This window comes from Sapajus apella, unplaced genomic scaffold (assembly GCF_009761245.1).
Source record: "Sapajus apella isolate SASKATOON/1434 unplaced genomic scaffold, GSC_monkey_1.0 scaffold23, whole genome shotgun sequence".
NCBI classification, from domain to species: domain Eukaryota; kingdom Metazoa; phylum Chordata; class Mammalia; order Primates; family Cebidae; genus Sapajus; species Sapajus apella.
In genome coordinates this window covers 18,983,597-19,001,353 of record NW_022436963.1, presented here as the reverse complement: position 1 = coordinate 19,001,353, position 17,757 = coordinate 18,983,597, and positions in this window count along the sequence as shown.

Below are 17,757 nucleotides of genomic sequence, written 5' to 3'. Positions count from 1 at the left end.
TATCCCTCCTCTCTAAAGTCCTTCTTTTAACATTTCTTGCAAGGTAGGTCTACTGGCAACAAATTCTCTCAATTTTGTTCTGGGAATATATTTATTTCTCCTTCACCTTTGAAGGATAATTTTGCATAGAACAGAATTCTGGGTTGGTGGTTTTTTTCTCAACATATTTCTTTCAAAATTATAAATATGTCACTCTCTTTTTGTTTGCATGGTTTCTGAGGAGAATTCAGATACAATTCTTACTGTTGCTATTCTATAGGCAAGGTGTATTTTTCCTCTGGATCCTTTCAACATTTTTAACTATATCTTTGATTTTTGGAAGTTTGAATATGATATGTCTAGGTGTAGGTTTCTGGGGTGATTTTTCTGGCATTTATCCTGCTTGGTGTTCTCTGAGCTTTTGGACCTGAGTGTTAGTGTCTAACATTCATTTGGGGAAATTCTCAGTTATTATGGCCTGAAATATTTCTTTTGTTTCTTTCCCTTTCTTCTCCTTCCGGTATTTCCATTATGTGTATGTTACACCTTTTTTAGTTGTCTCACAGTCCTTGGATATTCTATTTTATTTTTTCAGTCTTTATTCTCTTTGCTTTTCAGTTTTGGAAGTTTCTATTGAGCTATTCTCAAGCCCAAGATTCTTCCCTCAGCTGTCCTGTCTACTGAGTGTATCAAAGGTTTCATTTCTGTTACAGTGCTCTTGATCTTTAACATTTCTTTCTAACTCTTTCTCAGAATTTTCATTCTTCTGCTTGCATTGCTTGCACTATTTGTTCTTGCATGCTCTCTCTTCTACTTTTTCCATTAAAGAACTTAACATCTGAATCAAAGATTTTTTTAAAAAAAAAAATTCCTGGTCTGATATTGTCAACATTTCTGCCCTATCTGACTCAAGTTCTGATGCTTGTTCTGTTTCTTCAAACTGTATTTTTGCCTTTTAGTATGCCTTGTAATTTTTTGGATATGATATAACAGAGGAAACAGAGTATGGTGAATTGGCCTTCAGTGATGTAGTGATAAGGTGGGGGTAAGAGGAGGATTTCTATGGTTCTATGATTAGGTTTCTGTCTTTTGATAAGCCTATGACCCTGGACTGTGAACTTCACCAGTGCTTCTCAGTCTCCACTTTATAATTGCCTTCCTTCACATATGGAAATAAAATTCCAGCACATTGGGCTCTAGTAAAAACAGTTTCTCCTGAGGGAAGGCCTTGTTAAGAACAGAGTATTTTGGTGTATTTCAAATTGTCCCTATTTTCTTCTCCTCACCGGAAACATAGAAGGATTTTTCTCCAATATTTCCCCCTCAAGACTGGGTCCCCTGGAGATCCTATTTCTCAGACGTGTCCACATTGAGCCTCCAGCTATTTGTCAATTACAGTTAAAATCTTCTTACCCTGGCAATGGTTCCCACAGAAGGTTTTGCTTGTGGATTTCTGCTTCACTATATCGTGATTTTCTATATCCACCTCTCTGTCTCTCCAATTTTGGGGACAGTAGTCTTCCCTGTGACCTCATTTCTCTGATGGACCTCAGTAGAGCTGGAAATTGTTCAGTTTGTTCAGTGCTTGTTAGAACAGAATGGCAACTTCTATGTTTCTTACATGCCAGATAAGCAACTGCAAATCTCTGTTTTTTTAAAAAAAGTTAACTTTCTAAGATGACTGCTGAGATATATACAGACAAAATATGATATCTGGGATTTGCTTCAAAATAATCTGGAAAGATGAAAGGAAATGGATGGGATGCAAATGAAACAAGATTGATCGTGACTTGATCTGAGAACCCAGCAAAACCCATTGCTGAATTTGGGTGATGGTTATGTTGGTGTTCATGGCATCATTCTCTAAATATTTGTATTTGTTTTTTTTTCAAAATATAGTTTTGAATGTTTCTCTTTTTTTCTATTAGATGAACTTTGAATAACTATAGCTCTCTAATAGGCTAGGTCCATTTTCTGTCTTCCTCCCCTCTGTCCTCCCTCCCTTTTCTCCAAATACTTCAGAAAAGACAGACAAGTCTCACCAACGTCTTAAAAGGAGGAAAAATAACTCTACACTCGCAGTATTTCCCATGCTTCAGTCCTTCAGTTTCTTCATGCATATCTTGCATACCTTGTAGTATGTTCTCTGTAATTGCCTTTAACTTTGTTTCAAATTAAGCCCTTTTTTTCATGATGTCCTGAGAATTTTATCCATGAAACCAAAGAGTTAAGGTTCTAGCAATATCTTAATACATATAAAAATGAATCTCTAACCACTAAATAAAGTACACTGTTTCATGTACTTTATTTAATCAACTCGTATTTTACCAGCCGATATGTGTGCCACACTGTGGGAGGTACTGCATTAGCTAAGTCATGGTCACAATCATGGAGAGAGGTGCATAGATTCCCAGTCCCCTGAAAAACTTAAGTCATGGTGTACTTCCTCTTTCCTGGCCTAATATTCAGAAGATGATTAAGTGGCAGAATTAGAATCTCTTATTTCTGTAATGTAGCAGCTTGTCAGATACCTGAATTTTCAGTAGAAACTACCTATATTTTACTGTGCAGATTCCCAAAAGTGTCAGAGAATTCAACTGTTGTCCTAAGCTAACCGTCAAATGAGGGAGGAATAAATCCATGTTTGCTTCTTGAGAGAGGTTAGATCGCTAACCAAAAGGGGATCTGCTGCTATGGATTCACTTTGGTTTTAACTGAAGGGAAATTGTATAAATTGATTACAGAGGATGGTATTTTATTTCTGAATGCAGTCATGTAAAAATCAATGTACATACAAACGTGGCAGTCCATTTCAACTGTGTCTTGGAATCTTGGTTTTTCTTTTACCTCCTAGATTGAGTTTTCTTTCATTAGATCAGCGCTTTGGAAATATTGAGGGGAAAAAAAAAGAAAGGAGTGAAAGTTTGAACTCTGATTAAATATGGAACTTGAAAAATGACAAGTCTTTCTTTCTTTGATCATTGCAATGCAACAGGAGCAGCAGCTGAGTGATTATAAGAAAATAAATGCATCAATAAATTGGTCAGGTACTACCACCATCATTAAAACCGGAGCATTTATTCTGAGAACCCCACAAAATCCATGAAATCCATGTAAGAAAATGCTTCTGAAAAGTGAATGGCTATTGACCACTGAAACTTTACAAAAAGCAACCTGGGAAACTTCTGTAAATGTACAAGGCTTTTAAATTCGCTCTAAAATAATGAACATCAATTTTCAACCTTTTTAGACTATTTTATATCAAAAAAATGTGACGAATATTGCAATATCACTTTTTATTCTGGTAAAAAAAAATATTATTCTCTGTAGACATTACAACATAAAACAAAAATGCTTTTATTACCAGTAGCAATGATGTGACAAGCTTGATAAATGCAAGTTTAAGACTCCTTTGCGTTTTGGCATCCCCTCACACTTATTTTCAAGTCACTAATAGATTCTGTAGGTTTGACTAACCATCATTTAAGAGTGTCATTTAGTCTGAAATGACAAAAAGTAAAATGTTCTTAAAGGTCTAATTTTTCTCTTTTCCCTGAATGAGTTGCTAATGACAAAGAGTAATATCTTTTATTCATGTTGTCTGAGTGAAGAAATGGTCATTGCCAAATGATGAATATCAAACAGAGATGTTTTCACTTAACACTCATGAAAAAACTGTAACAGAAGCCTGGCAACCCTGTTTTGTTTTGTTTTGTGTTGTATTTTTAAGAGATTTGGATCGGCAGGTAAATTTTTCCAATTAAATAGACCTTAAATATCCCCCATGTAAAACCTGGATGAGTTAAATTAAGCCAACTACAAATGGGTTGGTTTATAGGCTAATTAGTGCATTGAAGACCAAAGAGTAGCTCTAATGTTATTTCTTCAACTAGGGAGGTTTCTGAAATAGTGACAGTTGTGAAACTAGATATAAATAATTAATGACAAAACAACTCATGGCTTTCCAAGCAGAATTTTCTTTGAAAGCTATGTGATCATATTTGAAACACCGCATAATAGCCACATTAGGGATCCCTAGGCTGGTTGTAGTGAATTTTGAAATGTAAATAACCAGCTCAGATCCCTCTGGGTGTCTCAGTTTGAAATTTAACTCTTAGTTTGCCAATTGGCGAAACATGACTTTTTGTTTGTCTTTATAAATATAAAAAGAATCATTAGGCATCTCGAAGATTGTATAAAGTAATCCTTACTATTGTTGAAATTTTTCATTTCCCCATTTAATTCATTTTCAAAAAAAATTTTTGTTTCCATTGTATGCTAACTATGATGCTCCACATGGGGAATAATGGTAAACAAGACAGGTTGCTTTTCCTAGAGATACTATGCCAAAGGGGATTTAAATTACAAAAAATAAACAAGGCAGATTCACATAGTGAGAGACTGGATGAAAAGGATGGGAGGATAGGATGTTACTTTGGATAGGAAGTTGAGCAAAGGAATTTATGTCTGTGAGCTGTGATACTCAAAGTGTGTTCCCCGTACCAGTAGCATCTGCATCACCTGAGATCATGATGGAAATACATATTTTTGAGTCCTACCTGTGACATACTGAATTAGCAACTCTAGAGGGAGGCCAGCTGTCTGGTTTTAACATGCAACTCCTTCCCCCACACACAAACGTAACTGTGATGCACTCTTGAGGTTTGGGTAGACCTAACAATCTCATTTGAACAAACCTTCTCTAGGTAAGTCTGATATATCATTGTACTCTGAAGTTCTGGTGAGGCTACCATTTTTATTCTACCTTCTTTTGACGACATGCCTCTTTCCCACACCACCCCTAATTGCCCATTTCTTTGTTCTTCTTTACAGCAAAATCCTCAAAGAGTTTAATTTCTTTTCATATAATCTCTCTTAATCCTTCTTCAGTTAAGTTTACACCTATACTACTACATCAAAACTGCTCATGCCAAAGTCACAATTGACCTCACCTTGCTAAATTCAAAAGATTTCAGCCTTCATTTTACTTGAGTTATTCACAGTGTTTGAACAAATTGACCTACCTTACTTCTTGAAGCACTTTCTTTCTTGGTTTTCCCGTTCTTTCCTAAAGTATCCATCCTGTTAGTTACTTTTCTCTTCTCCACCTGTAAACATTGCCACACTTCAGAGATTAGACCTTGAGCCTCTCAGCTACTCGGTCTATACTAAGTGGTTGCACTTAGTTTCACGGGTTTAGCTACCATCTATATGCTTTCAATCTCCAGACTTAGATCTCCACCATTGACTTTTCCCAAAACTTCATATTCCCACTTGTCTGTGGATGTTTAACTGGCATCTTAAACTTAACAAGACCATAATAGAACTTCTGATTCCTTCCCTGCAACCTGCTTCCTCATCTCAATAAATGACAACTCTACCTTTTCTGAACAAGTCTGGCCCCAAATCTTGGAGTCATCCTTGACTCTTTCTTATTTTTCACTCAAAGTCTAATCTTTCATTATATCCTCCCTATTGACATTGCCTTTAAAATATATCTAGAATTTAGGTCAGGCATAGTGGCTCATGCCTGCAATCCGAGAACTTTGGGAATCTGAGGTGGGCAGATGACCTGAGGTCAGGAGTTTGAGACCAGCCTGGACAACATGGTGAAACCCTATCTCTACCAAAAAAATACAAAAATTAGCCAGGAGTGGTAGCACACTCCTGTAATCTCAGCTACTCAGGAGGCTGAGGCATGAGAATCGCTTGAATCCGGAAGGCAGAAGTTGCATTGAGCTAAGATCTTGCCATGGCACTGGGTGACAGAGCAGAATTCTGTCAAAATAAAATAAAATAACATATCTAGAATCCAAATAGTTACCACCACTACTACCATTCTAATCCAAGGCACAACACTGTCTCACATGGATGATTGCTCTAGCATCCTAATGCACATTCCTGATCCCACATTCCTCCCTACAGTCTATTTTTTACCACCAGGTATTATCATCCATCTTACTCAAACAAAAAGCTACTGTTTTCACCATAAACCACAAAGGCCCACATAGCCTAGACCCTTTTACCTCTCTGAGCTTCTCTTCTGGTACCCTCTCCCTCATTCCCCTCACTCCACTCACGTTGGCATCCTAGCTTTCCTCAAACAGGCATGCTGCTGCCTCGGGACCTTTGTATTTGCTTTTCCAACTGCCTAGAGTACGTCCCCCCAGATAGTTTCATGACTTATCTATGACTCCCTTCGATGTCAGCCCAAATGTCGTCCCAGCCCTGGCATAGGCCCTGCTTCACTTTTCTCCATAAAATATATTACCCTCTATAACCCTCTGTATTTACTTAGACGTTCACTTATCTGTATCTCCTCACTAAAGTTATGAGCACAGACTGTCTTATTCCCTGCATTATCTTTAGTTCCTAGAATAGTGCCTGGCTCATAATAGGTTTTTAAATAAATATTTGTTAAAAAAAAGTTAATGTAATACTTCAGGTTCTGAGATCAAATATCTACCACATCCGGGTAAATCAACTCATCCAAAACACCCTTCCACACCCCTACTCTCTAGCCTATCACAGTGTTTATTTCTGTATTGCAATTGTGAGGAAATGTGCTATCTTCTTTAGTGTTTTATTTATGTATTCATATTGTGTCCCTCCCAAAGACACTAGGTTATATGCCCCATGGGGTTAAGACCTCATCTATCCTCCTAGTGCTTGGCATAGCACCTAACGCAGTGGTGAATTTCAAATGTTTTCTAGTACAAGTGTGTAAAGAAATGAGGTACTTCTCCATGGTCTCTTGATATTATCTTATTAAATCTTCATATTCAATCTTTGAGGGCAATGGTGTCATCTCTCTTCTATTTATGAGAATACCAGAGCTCAGCAAAGCTACTATCTTGTGCAAAGTCACTTAGAGAGCAAATTACAAAACCCAAGTCAAACGCTAAGTCCACTCTCATTCCATTGCATTGATTTATAGGGAAACCACCAGAAAGTTTCCTTTGACATAATATTCTAATTTGATGAAAAAGATATTTGGACGAATATGTCAATCATCAATAATATTTTTATGGCCACCCCTCTCTATTACTTTACTGCTACTTTAAAAGATGAATTTAATATTTTAACCCAAATGAATAATAAAGAAATTTAGACTTACAGAAGAAAAATGTTTGGAGAAATGAAACCTTTATTTTTTTTTAATGGCTTCAAAGTCCTGGCTGATTTTTTGTACCACATCTAGAGAATGACGGTGTAGTGGAAGGACTATTCAGAATCCAGGTCTGTCACAAATCACACTTCAGAAGAGTGTAATCACCTCTCTGAGTGACCATTTTCTCACTTAAAAAGTGAAAATAATGCCTATTTCAGAGAACTGCAGAAATAAGAGCAATTGCAATAAGTGTGCCAAACTGTTGTCACCTCAACGTCCTTGTCATCCCCTTGCAAAGAAGTCAGAACCATAATTTCCAGAATTTTCTTCATGGAACATCTCCAGGTTCGATTCTGCCAGAAAGAAGTACTTGTATAAGATTTTGAAAGTAGAAGGGAGAATTAAGCCATTATCATAAAGAGTCATCACAGCACAGGGAAGCTTGGCAGTGGTTCTGGGGGCATCTATATGTATCCCCCACTTCAGTGCTGTGGACACCTGCGGTGGTGGGAGGTGTCTACTGGAGACTTCTTCCCTTAGAAGGCAGGCTGAACAACTCAGTAGAGATTCCTGCAACATCCTGGAGTTCTTGAGATTAACAGCAGCTTTCAGTGGGAGTCTAGACCCAGCCAGTTCAAGGCTCCTGACTGAGATGATTAGAAATAACTTTCCTGACCATTGACCTTTGCTACCACATCCTCCCCCAAACTGCATAAGCTTCTATTTCCCTAAATTAAGTCTTTATACTTGGAACACTTTAAGTGGCTTCTGTGTATTTGATGAAACCCAAATCATAAATAATGGTAACAACTTATACATATTGAATACTGCCAATTGGCCGGGCATAGTGCACCTTCTTATTGAATTGCCCTGTGAATAATACATATTATTAGCTCCATTTAGTTGATGAGGAAAAAGAGGCTTATAGAGGTACTTGCTCTCAGTCACACAATTTATAAGCACCAAATAGGGATTATATAAGAAAGTACACCATGGACTATTATGCAGCCATCAAAAACGATGAGTTAGGGTCCTTTGTACGGACATGGATGAACCTGGAAACCATCATTCTCAGCAAACTGACAGAAGAGCAGAAGATCAAACACCGCATGTTCTCACTCATAGGCGGATGTTGAACAATGAGAACACATGGACACAGGGAGGGGAGCACTACACACTGGGGTCAGTTGGGGGGAAATAGGGGAGGGAGGGTGCGGGGTGGGAAGCTGGGGAGAGACAGCAAGGGGAGAAATGCCAGATGTAGGTGATGGGGAGGAGGGCAGCAAATCACACTGCCACGTGTGTTCCTATGCAACAATTATGCATGTTCTTCACATGTACCCCAAAACCTAAAATGCAATAAAATAAATAAATGGGAAAAAAAAAAAAAAGTACACTAGAAACTGAAAAGCTTGATACTGATAGAAGATATGCAGCTATATATTCTTTCCTGGTAGAATTTCCCACAAGAATGAAAATAATTCTCTCTTTTTTCAGTGACGGAGTCCTCAATGTTCTCTATTCTAACACTTCTCAATATGGCACCATTAACATTTTGGGCCTGGTTCATTCTTTGCTGTGTGGGGAGTAGGTAGGGGTGGGGTAGGGGCAGTGGCTGCCCTGTACATGGTAAAATGGTGAGCAGAATCCCTGGGCTCTACCCATGAAATACCAGAAACAGCCCCCACAGGTATGACAACAAAGTGCCTCTGGCACTGCCAAATGTTCTCGGGGTGTGGGGTGGCAAAATATCCCCCAACTCTGCCCCCATGAGAATCACTGAGTTGTAATCTTCCTGCTTGGGGTCTAGGCTTGGAAGGGCCACAGATCCAGACTCCCCTGAGACACCTTATCCTAGGTTTGAGGGCTCTGTAGCAGTAAACAGTTCTTGCAGGGAAGCACATGCTTTTGCAAAACCTAAAAAGAAAAAAAGATGCAAATTTTTCTGTTTAATATGATATCATTTGGTTTAAAATATATTAAAACCTACCTACAGCAAAAGATATAAAAATATTCATACCAACCTGTTCGTGTTTGTTACCTCAAGGATGTGGGCAGTACAAAAGAGGATGAGCTTTTTTTGTGTTTCTGCTGTGGTTTAACTTATTAGAATGAACAGAATTTACTTTTTAAAATATTTTTATCCATGACAATTAAATATGCAATAAATATTAGAGCATCTAGTATGTGCAGATCCTTAGCTAGACACAGTAAAAGGTCAAAATGAAGCACTTAAAGTCCCTTCAAAAACCACCAATCCTTTCTGTAAAGCTCAGGAGGTTTGAAAATCTGAGTCGTTGGGTATTTCAGGAACAGGCACCCGATGTTATGGCCCTAAAGTAAAGCATCAAGCAAGAAACTAATTCTGGGTGCATCATTTCCTTGCATCCCAGTCACCCCCAATCAACGCCTTTCTTGATTACCTTGTACCCCACCCTGACAGTTACTGAGTGCTAAATCACAGTCAACAGGACCTTCATTCTCCACCTCCAAAGAGCAGACAATTTCCTCTCCTCACTTACTCCAGCCATCTTCTCCATTCCACAAAGAGCAGGATAAGTTCTGCCCCAATAGAAAGCAAAAGGAAATATAAATATGTATGGTCCCTCATTGAATTGACAACATCAGGCATTAGGGTTGTAAATTCTTTGTATTAATATTACTCAATTCCAGAAGCTTGTAGACACCCAGTAGTACAATGTCTCTCAAACTAATTGAATAAAAATCACCTGAGATCCACACCAGACAAACTAAATCTGAATATGGGAGTGGGGGTCAGTGGTGGTATAGAAATCTGATTTTTAACAACTTCTCAGGGAGATATTTTTTGCACAGAAAGTATAATATCGTCTATACAGTATGCAATCAATAAATATTTTTTAGTCATTTTGAATTGATTCAGATGAAAAGCCAGTGAATCTTTCTTCGAATGCTAAAGTATAAAGAGATGTTGAGAAGAAAAACTCCAAGTTTTCAAGCTAGGTATTTTCCTTTTACAAACCTCTCTGATTTGGGTAAAAGCAGAGTAGCTTTAAAATTAAAGAGTAGTTTAAAAATTCTTTAGAAATGGATATAACTTGCATCAAGGCAAATGGCCCCACACTCTCGTAGACTTTGGAATTTAAGTCTAACATCTGTGCAAACTATTAGTCAACTCTATTCCTCTGAGAAGTGTTTGAGAGCAAATGATTATTAAAAACATCACCAGAAGGTCATTTTATCACCTTCCTAATTTCATTTTAGAGGATCTAAATTTCCTTCCACCGGGATGTTTGCCTGGAGCAATCAAATCATCTCCGTGCCAGCCAGGTGAAAGAGACTGATACACGAACATACTTCTAAGAGCATCTGAGCTTTCAAGTTTTAAGTCACTGAAGGTTTCAAGCCATTTCTAACTCGAAAGGGATGTGCTACAAATTATGACATGCAAAGGAGAAACAGGAGTATATCTTTAAACAAGCTCGAAAAGGAAGATAGCTATAACAAATGAAAAGGATATTTTACCAAACAACAAACAGGAGGAAATAGTTTTAAAATGGTAAATAAACATTAATTAGTCTTTATAAGAAAGTTGTTAAATTAAATTCATACCAAAAGGATGAAATTTGGAGGAAAGGGTACACTAAAGGCTTAATTTTAAATTATAAATTTTCATCTAAAGAACGAATTGTCTTAAAGTCTCCATTTTATTACTCAGCACTGTTTTTACTTTATGGAATATTTTGCATTATATTTTAATTAAAGTTATAATTACAGAACTAAATATAATTAGCTTCTTTCTTCAAAAGAAATTGGAAGTGAACTTACTTTATTAAATTTTCAATTTGTTTCTTGCAGTGTTACATAGTTTATTCTAATTAATTGAAGGAGAGCTCATAAATATTTTATCAACTTGGGGATGTGATTAAAAACTCTAGAATTTTTCCCTTACTTTTTAATTTTATGTCCCCTAATTTTGGGCTCATGTTCAAATGTATACAGGTGATGTAGAAGGTGGAAGCCCCTCATGGTGTTCTCTCTTAACCTGATGCTTTGCCTCCAGGTTGGTTGAAACATTTATTCCTTCAGTTTCTTTCTTTTTGGGTTAGCATTTTGCAGTCTTCCCAGGGAAGAAAGGTAATCATCAGGCTTTATACATCTTTCCAGAATGGATACAAAAATGGACACCATATGCTCCTACCTGATACATTTCTGCTTATCTCGTTGCCTTCTTCCCAACCTCAGTGCTCCACAAGGACAAGTACTTTATGTGTGTCATTGGCTCTCCATGCACAACACCACAAACAGCATGCAGAACACAGTAGGTGTTCAATGCATGTTTGTTGAGTTAATGAATGGACACAACATTTCCAAAATTTGTCCCCCCAAAGACTAGTTCTGAGTGATATTTATAGTAAATATTCATTCAAAAAATTCCTTGTCAGGGGGTTTAAGATGATAACTGACTACAGACACTGGACATCCGTTCTCCGTAGAAAGAACAAAAATAATGAATAATCATACCTCAAGTAGAATATCAAGGAGAGAACACTAGTACCCAATGGAGGGCCCACTGGAAAAACCTGAAGCACAGAAAAGGAAGAGAGAGGCCAACTCAGTCATGATCAGCTAGAAGTCTGGAGGGACTCAGTATTGGAGGTTAAAGTAAGTGGAAGTGCTTTGGTAGCCCTCATCCCTGCAGCAGACTTCTGGGATCAGAGCTATGAGAGAGCTCCTCTGTCCTCCTGACTGTACTAGTATGGGTGGTAATTTGGAAAATGCTTGACAGCATTGCACCAGGCTGCAAACTCACACTGGGTCACTCACCCTACACCCAGACTCAGTGGCTGCTGCACTTTGCCACTGTGGCAGCACTATTGTCAGGGACTGTATCCTGCCCTGGGAACCTCAACTCTGGTATCTTCATATCCCTGGAGCTCCTTCTGACATTCCCCTCTGCCCAGCAGGAAAGTTACAGCAACACTGTTAGCTGGAACTAAAGGAGCTGCAGGGCTCCCAGCACTGTAGCCCTCAGGGAGTGCTACTTCTGGGAGAAAAAGGAGTACTGCACACCGAAAGGGCAGCCCTGGGATAAAGAAAACCAATGGACTTTCTAGAACCCAAGAACTCCCTGCATGGGGCTGGAAAGTGACCCCACTGCCAGCAGGGGCACAAACTCTGTGCTCAGTTCTGCAAAGAGTGAAATTTCCTCCCGCCAGCTGAGCAGCCTCTGTGCTACAGCCCAGGCATGGAGAAGAAGACCCCCGTTTCTCCACCACACAACACTCCAGTCACACCCACTGCTACAGCCACAGGAAGGTGGCACAAGCTAGCCAGAAGGTTACCTCTCTCAGGCTGTGAGCAATGACTGCAACCCCATTGATGGAATAGTCTCTTAGCCTGGACTTAAGGAAAGGAAAGGCCCCCTGCCCCACTAGGCAGTCCACTAGGCGGTCATCTAGTGCTGCTGCCCCAAAGAGCAGGAAAGCCTGAGAGCTCCCTGTTTGGGGCAGTGAAAAATGTCTCTGCCTTTAGCAGTCATGCAAATTCTATGCTGGGCTTTGCAGGTGAAAAGTGAAGTCTCCCACCGCTGACCAAGCAGTGTCTGCTCACTCTGCCTCATTAGTAGAGAATAAGATCCCTCCTCCTGCTCTGCACACTTCTGCAGGAACAGCCACTACTGCTGCTCAAGGAGGCTGGGGTGGATGAGCTAGAGCATGGTCTATCCGGGACTCTGAGGGACAACTATGATCCCACTGGCAGCCTGGCCTCAGCCCAGGATTGCACAAGGGCAGTGTTTTTCCCTCCTTCTGCACAGAGATGCAGCATTGCTGCCCTATGGAGTAACAGAGCCTGAAAACTCTCTCTCTCCTCTCTCCTTTCTTTCTCTCTCCTCTCTCCTGTCTCCTCTCTTATCTCTCTCTCTCTTTCTCTCTTCCTCTCCTCTCTCTCTCTCTGACAGAGACATTTGCTCCTTTTGGAAAGTCTATGGCAGTGTGATAAAATAGGACACCTTCTGGCTTCCTTACCTCCGGGCTATTTTCTCACTCTGTTCTAGAACTTTCTTTTATATCATGTGTTTAATGATACCTTACAACTCTACAGAATAACTATGCTTTTCAAATATTTTCACATATACTATCTAATATCATCTATAACTATTCTGTGAACATATATACACATTATCATGCCACCTTGACCGTCAAAGAACAAGGACAGGGAAGCATCAAATCCAATGTAGGGAGGAGCAAGAATTAGAACACACAGTACTTTTCTCTATACTGTGCCTCACCCAACTGACAGCATATGACATCATGAAGTTAGAGAATAATGGCAAATGTATCCCTAGCCCATGCCTTGTAGGGGCTTCTGGCAAGTTTTTAAATAACAGCATGGGGCTTGTTTTGAGCTTATGATCTATTCCAATACCTGTGTTGTTTTCTGCTGTGACTACACATAGCCTGGCATGCCCAGTCTTGGAATCGTATCTTTTGCATTTGTCCATATTGACTTCACTTCCATATGAAATATTTACACATGTTTATTACTTTGTCATCATTTCGAGTGGCATCTGTTTGCCAAAAATGAGTCACAGCAGCTGGTTGGATCGGAGTGAGCATCTCTGAAGGAAAAGAGAAATTGCCTTTTGATCGGCTCCCTTAAAATTGAGTTACTTTATTAATTATTACCTGACATTGCATTATCTTTTGCTTTCAAATATGTTTTGCATGTTTTTCTTCATGTTAGACTTATAACAACCTGTGGGACATGTTAAACAGCTTTTATTATCCTATGTATTGCTGTTGGAAGGTGAAATTTCTTGAAAAATGACACAGAGCTAAGAGCATGATGACCCAGATCTCCTGCTTCTCAGGCCTGTGGTCTTTTTATTAAATATGCTTAGTAAAGAAAACACTACTAAAGTCACCTTAGTAAAGAAAATACTAAAAAACAACGAATTTTCAAACATTCCGGAAACTAATTTTGTGGTTAAACTAAGAGCTACCACTTGGTGAGTGTCTAGGTTTTAATTTAGACCTATAAAATCATATTAAAATGTTTTCTGTTGATTCTGGAAACCAGTTGAAGTCCCAAAGTCCTGAGATGCTGTAGAAAACCCCACATTTAAAAGAGAATGTGGCCAAATTGGTCCTTTTACCCACACCCCCATCATCTCATTCAGCTCATGTGGGCAGAAGACTAGAGCTAAGAGAGATTGGTTGAATCAGGATAATTGTTGGCTGGCAAACCAAGTTAGGGCATTTTCATGAAGTGAATGCAGGCTGATTATCAGATGGGCAGACTAAGGTCTCATTCCCTGGCAGGCTGCTTGCAAGTGGACAAAAAAATGTTAGTGTTCCCCCACCTAGCCCCATTACCCAACACACAACTCAGTGACAAAATTCTTGAAGGAGTTTTACATGTATTTCTTAACTATGGGAGCATATGCAAAACAAGAAGCTGCTATTATACTTCCTGAGGTTTTCTGAAGGTGGTAAACTAGCTGCCGCCAACCCCAACAAGAGAGAGAAGAGAGGACAACAGTGGAAACCGTCTACACAGCAAGCATGACAAGTGTCCCATGTACCAAGAATCTTCGCCTGTCTCAGACCAACCTGATGGGGCCACACCCAATATCACTCCATGAAGGGAGCAAAGGGCTCCCATCAGAAATAAGCTGTGGTGTGGGCCACGAAGACAGCTCTGGTCAGTGCCTTCGAACCCTCAAGCAGTGGGAGATGAGCGTGGTTGAATAATTACCCTGGCTTATGTCAAGTTCCCTAGAAGCGTAGATCGAGACAGAAATTCAGATGCATGAGTTTTAGTGATGGAGATGCCTTGGGAGAAACCTGTAAAAGGAGGGAATAAAACAGAAGAGGGAAGGAAAAAGAGCCACGCTAGTGTGAGACCACTGGTCTGTCTAGACCGATTAATGGGTAGAAAGGGGCTCTGTAGCTTAAACTACCCAGCAGAATAGTCTCCTGTTGAGGCAAAGGGCCAGCCTCTGTGTGTCTGTCATTCATCGGCTCTTGACAACTGGAGTGTGAGGGTGGGCCCTTCTCAGAAGAAGGAGCAGGGGGCAGCAGTGAGCCATTCAATGCTCAGAGAGACAGGGATGTGTGCACTAGAGCAGCCAAGAAGATCCATTTGTGGAACCAACAGCACTCGTACACCCCCTTCTTTCAAAGAGAATGTTCCAAGATACCTTCCATGTGGTATTTCAGAGAGATGGAGCCCCAGTTACTCATGGTAATGACCTGCTCTGAGCTTTTATTGGTTTTTATGTTTTTCCTGTCTCTTTTCCATTTTTCTTCACTTTTACTACCTGGACCCACTTCCCAGGTAGACTAACTGTATCCATATTCTTCTCTCGAGATCATTTCTAGGAAAATCCAAATTAAGACAACTATCAGAGTGAAATTATTTTTGTCCCTGAAGGTTCCCAACAGCGATGGGCTCCAATTAGCCTAAAGGAGCAAGAAATTAAAGATCGTGTTTGGGGGGAAAAATAAAATAAAGCTCTTTCCTGCTTGCACCATTATGAAATTTACATTGGTTAGCAAATTGATACCCATTTATTATCTCATTTAATCCTCACAGCAACTTTCTGAAGTAGGTGTAATTATCTCCACTTTATATGAAAAAAAAAAACAGAGGTTCAAGGAAGGTAAGTGTGTTGCCCATAGTTTCCCAGCTGAGATTTAAGTTCATGAAATCTAATTCTAAAGCCAGCAAACATTCTTGTTCATTAATTCATGCATCTGCTCATTTCTAAAATTAAATATAAGGCTCCTAGAACAACTCTTAAGACAATTGTGGTAAGAAGTATATCTTTTATGTGATGAAGGGGCACATTTTTCTTTCTCTAATATAGCCGGGAAGATGAAAAGGGCAGATGGTATGTTCTGTTGTTAAACTGACAACATTATTGATATTTTTCAAATATTACAAGAAAGACCCAGCGTTCGCATGTTTTATTTAAGGCAGTTTCTGCATTGTTTGGACATTACATTATTTATGTCAAAAACAGTATTTTGGGTGAACATATATTGGGTGAACATTCACCCGATAACATTTATTAGTTACAACCAAGCAGTTTTAAGACCAGGATAAAAGATTGGAAAAAGGAGGGTAAGGGGAATAAACCAGTGTCTTATTTCTCTGGGACTCCCCCTGACATGTAGATATTTTGTTCAAGTTATAAACTAAATTCCCAATGTTTGCTCTATAGGGTTGACACAAATCCCAAGGTAGCAGGCTGTTAAGAAGTACTACTAAATCAGCCAGGTAAATGGGAAGATGTCAACCATAGTTTCTGTTCAGAAGGCCATGCTGTATGGTGATTAGCATGATAAAAACCTCAGTATTAGACGACCTTTGATTTAAACTAGGCCAGGACACCTAGCTACACAATCTTAGGCTAACTACTTGTAACTCTCAATTATCCAAAATGCAAAAGCAAGAAAATAATAGACGCTAACCATATTCATCTGTTTTCACATTGCTACAAAGATAGTACCTGAGACTGGGTAATTTATAAACAAAAGAGATTTAATTGACTCACAGTTCTGCTGGGCTGGGGAGGCCTCAGGAAACATAATCACAGCAGAAGGTGGAGGAGAAGCAAGCATCTTCTTCATGGGGCGGGGCGGCAGGAGAGAGAGAGAACAAAGGGTGTAAATGTGAAAAACTTTTAAAGCATCTGATTCCAAGAGAACTCACACACTATCGTGAGAACAGCATGGGGAAAACTGCCCCTATCATCCAATAACCTCCCACCAGGTCCCTCCCCCAACACTTAGGGATTACAATTTGAGATGAGATTTGGGCAGGAAGACAAAGCCAAACCACATCACTAACTGATAGAGTTTAGGAAGGATTGCCGGGTGCGGTGGCTCAAGCCTGTAATCCCAGCACTTTGGGAGGCTGAGGCGGGTGGATCACGAGGTCAAGAGATCGAGACCATCCTGGTCAACATCGTGAAACCCCGTCTCTACTAAAAATACAAAACGTTAGCTGGGCATGGTGGCATGTGCCTGTAATCCCAGCTACTCAGGAGGTTGAGGCAGGAGAATTGCCTGAACCCAGGAGGCGGAGGTTGCGGTGAGCCAAGATCATGCCATTGCACTCCAGCCTGGGTAACAAGAGCGAAACTCCGTCTCAAAAAAAAAAAAAAAAAAGGAAGGATTAAATGGGATCAAGTTACAAGGTATCTGACAGTAGAGTGAGCACTCACTAGATTTTATCTATATTCAATAAAATATTTATTTTTCTGATTAGAATAGGATGTAAGAAAGATACTTAGTGAAAATGAATACAGTTAATTTTGCAAAGTTTGATCTATGTTGTTCCAGCCTTAGCCACACCCTAATCTCCTGGAGGCCATCAGTATCATGTCCAAGAGTAGGTTTGACTTGCACAAATTCATTGGGTGACACACATTGGGGTGACTGCATGACTGACACTGTTTACCTGGAATAATGCTGCCTATAACATCTCCCTATGTGGTGCCTTTTGAAAATTAGCCCTCCCCCCTAGGAAAGCAGCAGGAGTAGAGAAGGTTGCACACACCGTGGAGAGAGAATATATGTCAATATGGAGTGCTGTAAACTTACATTACTGTGTATCTGGGATGACAGCATAAGTCACAAGAAGGAAAGCATTAAATGAATTACACAGGCCTTTTC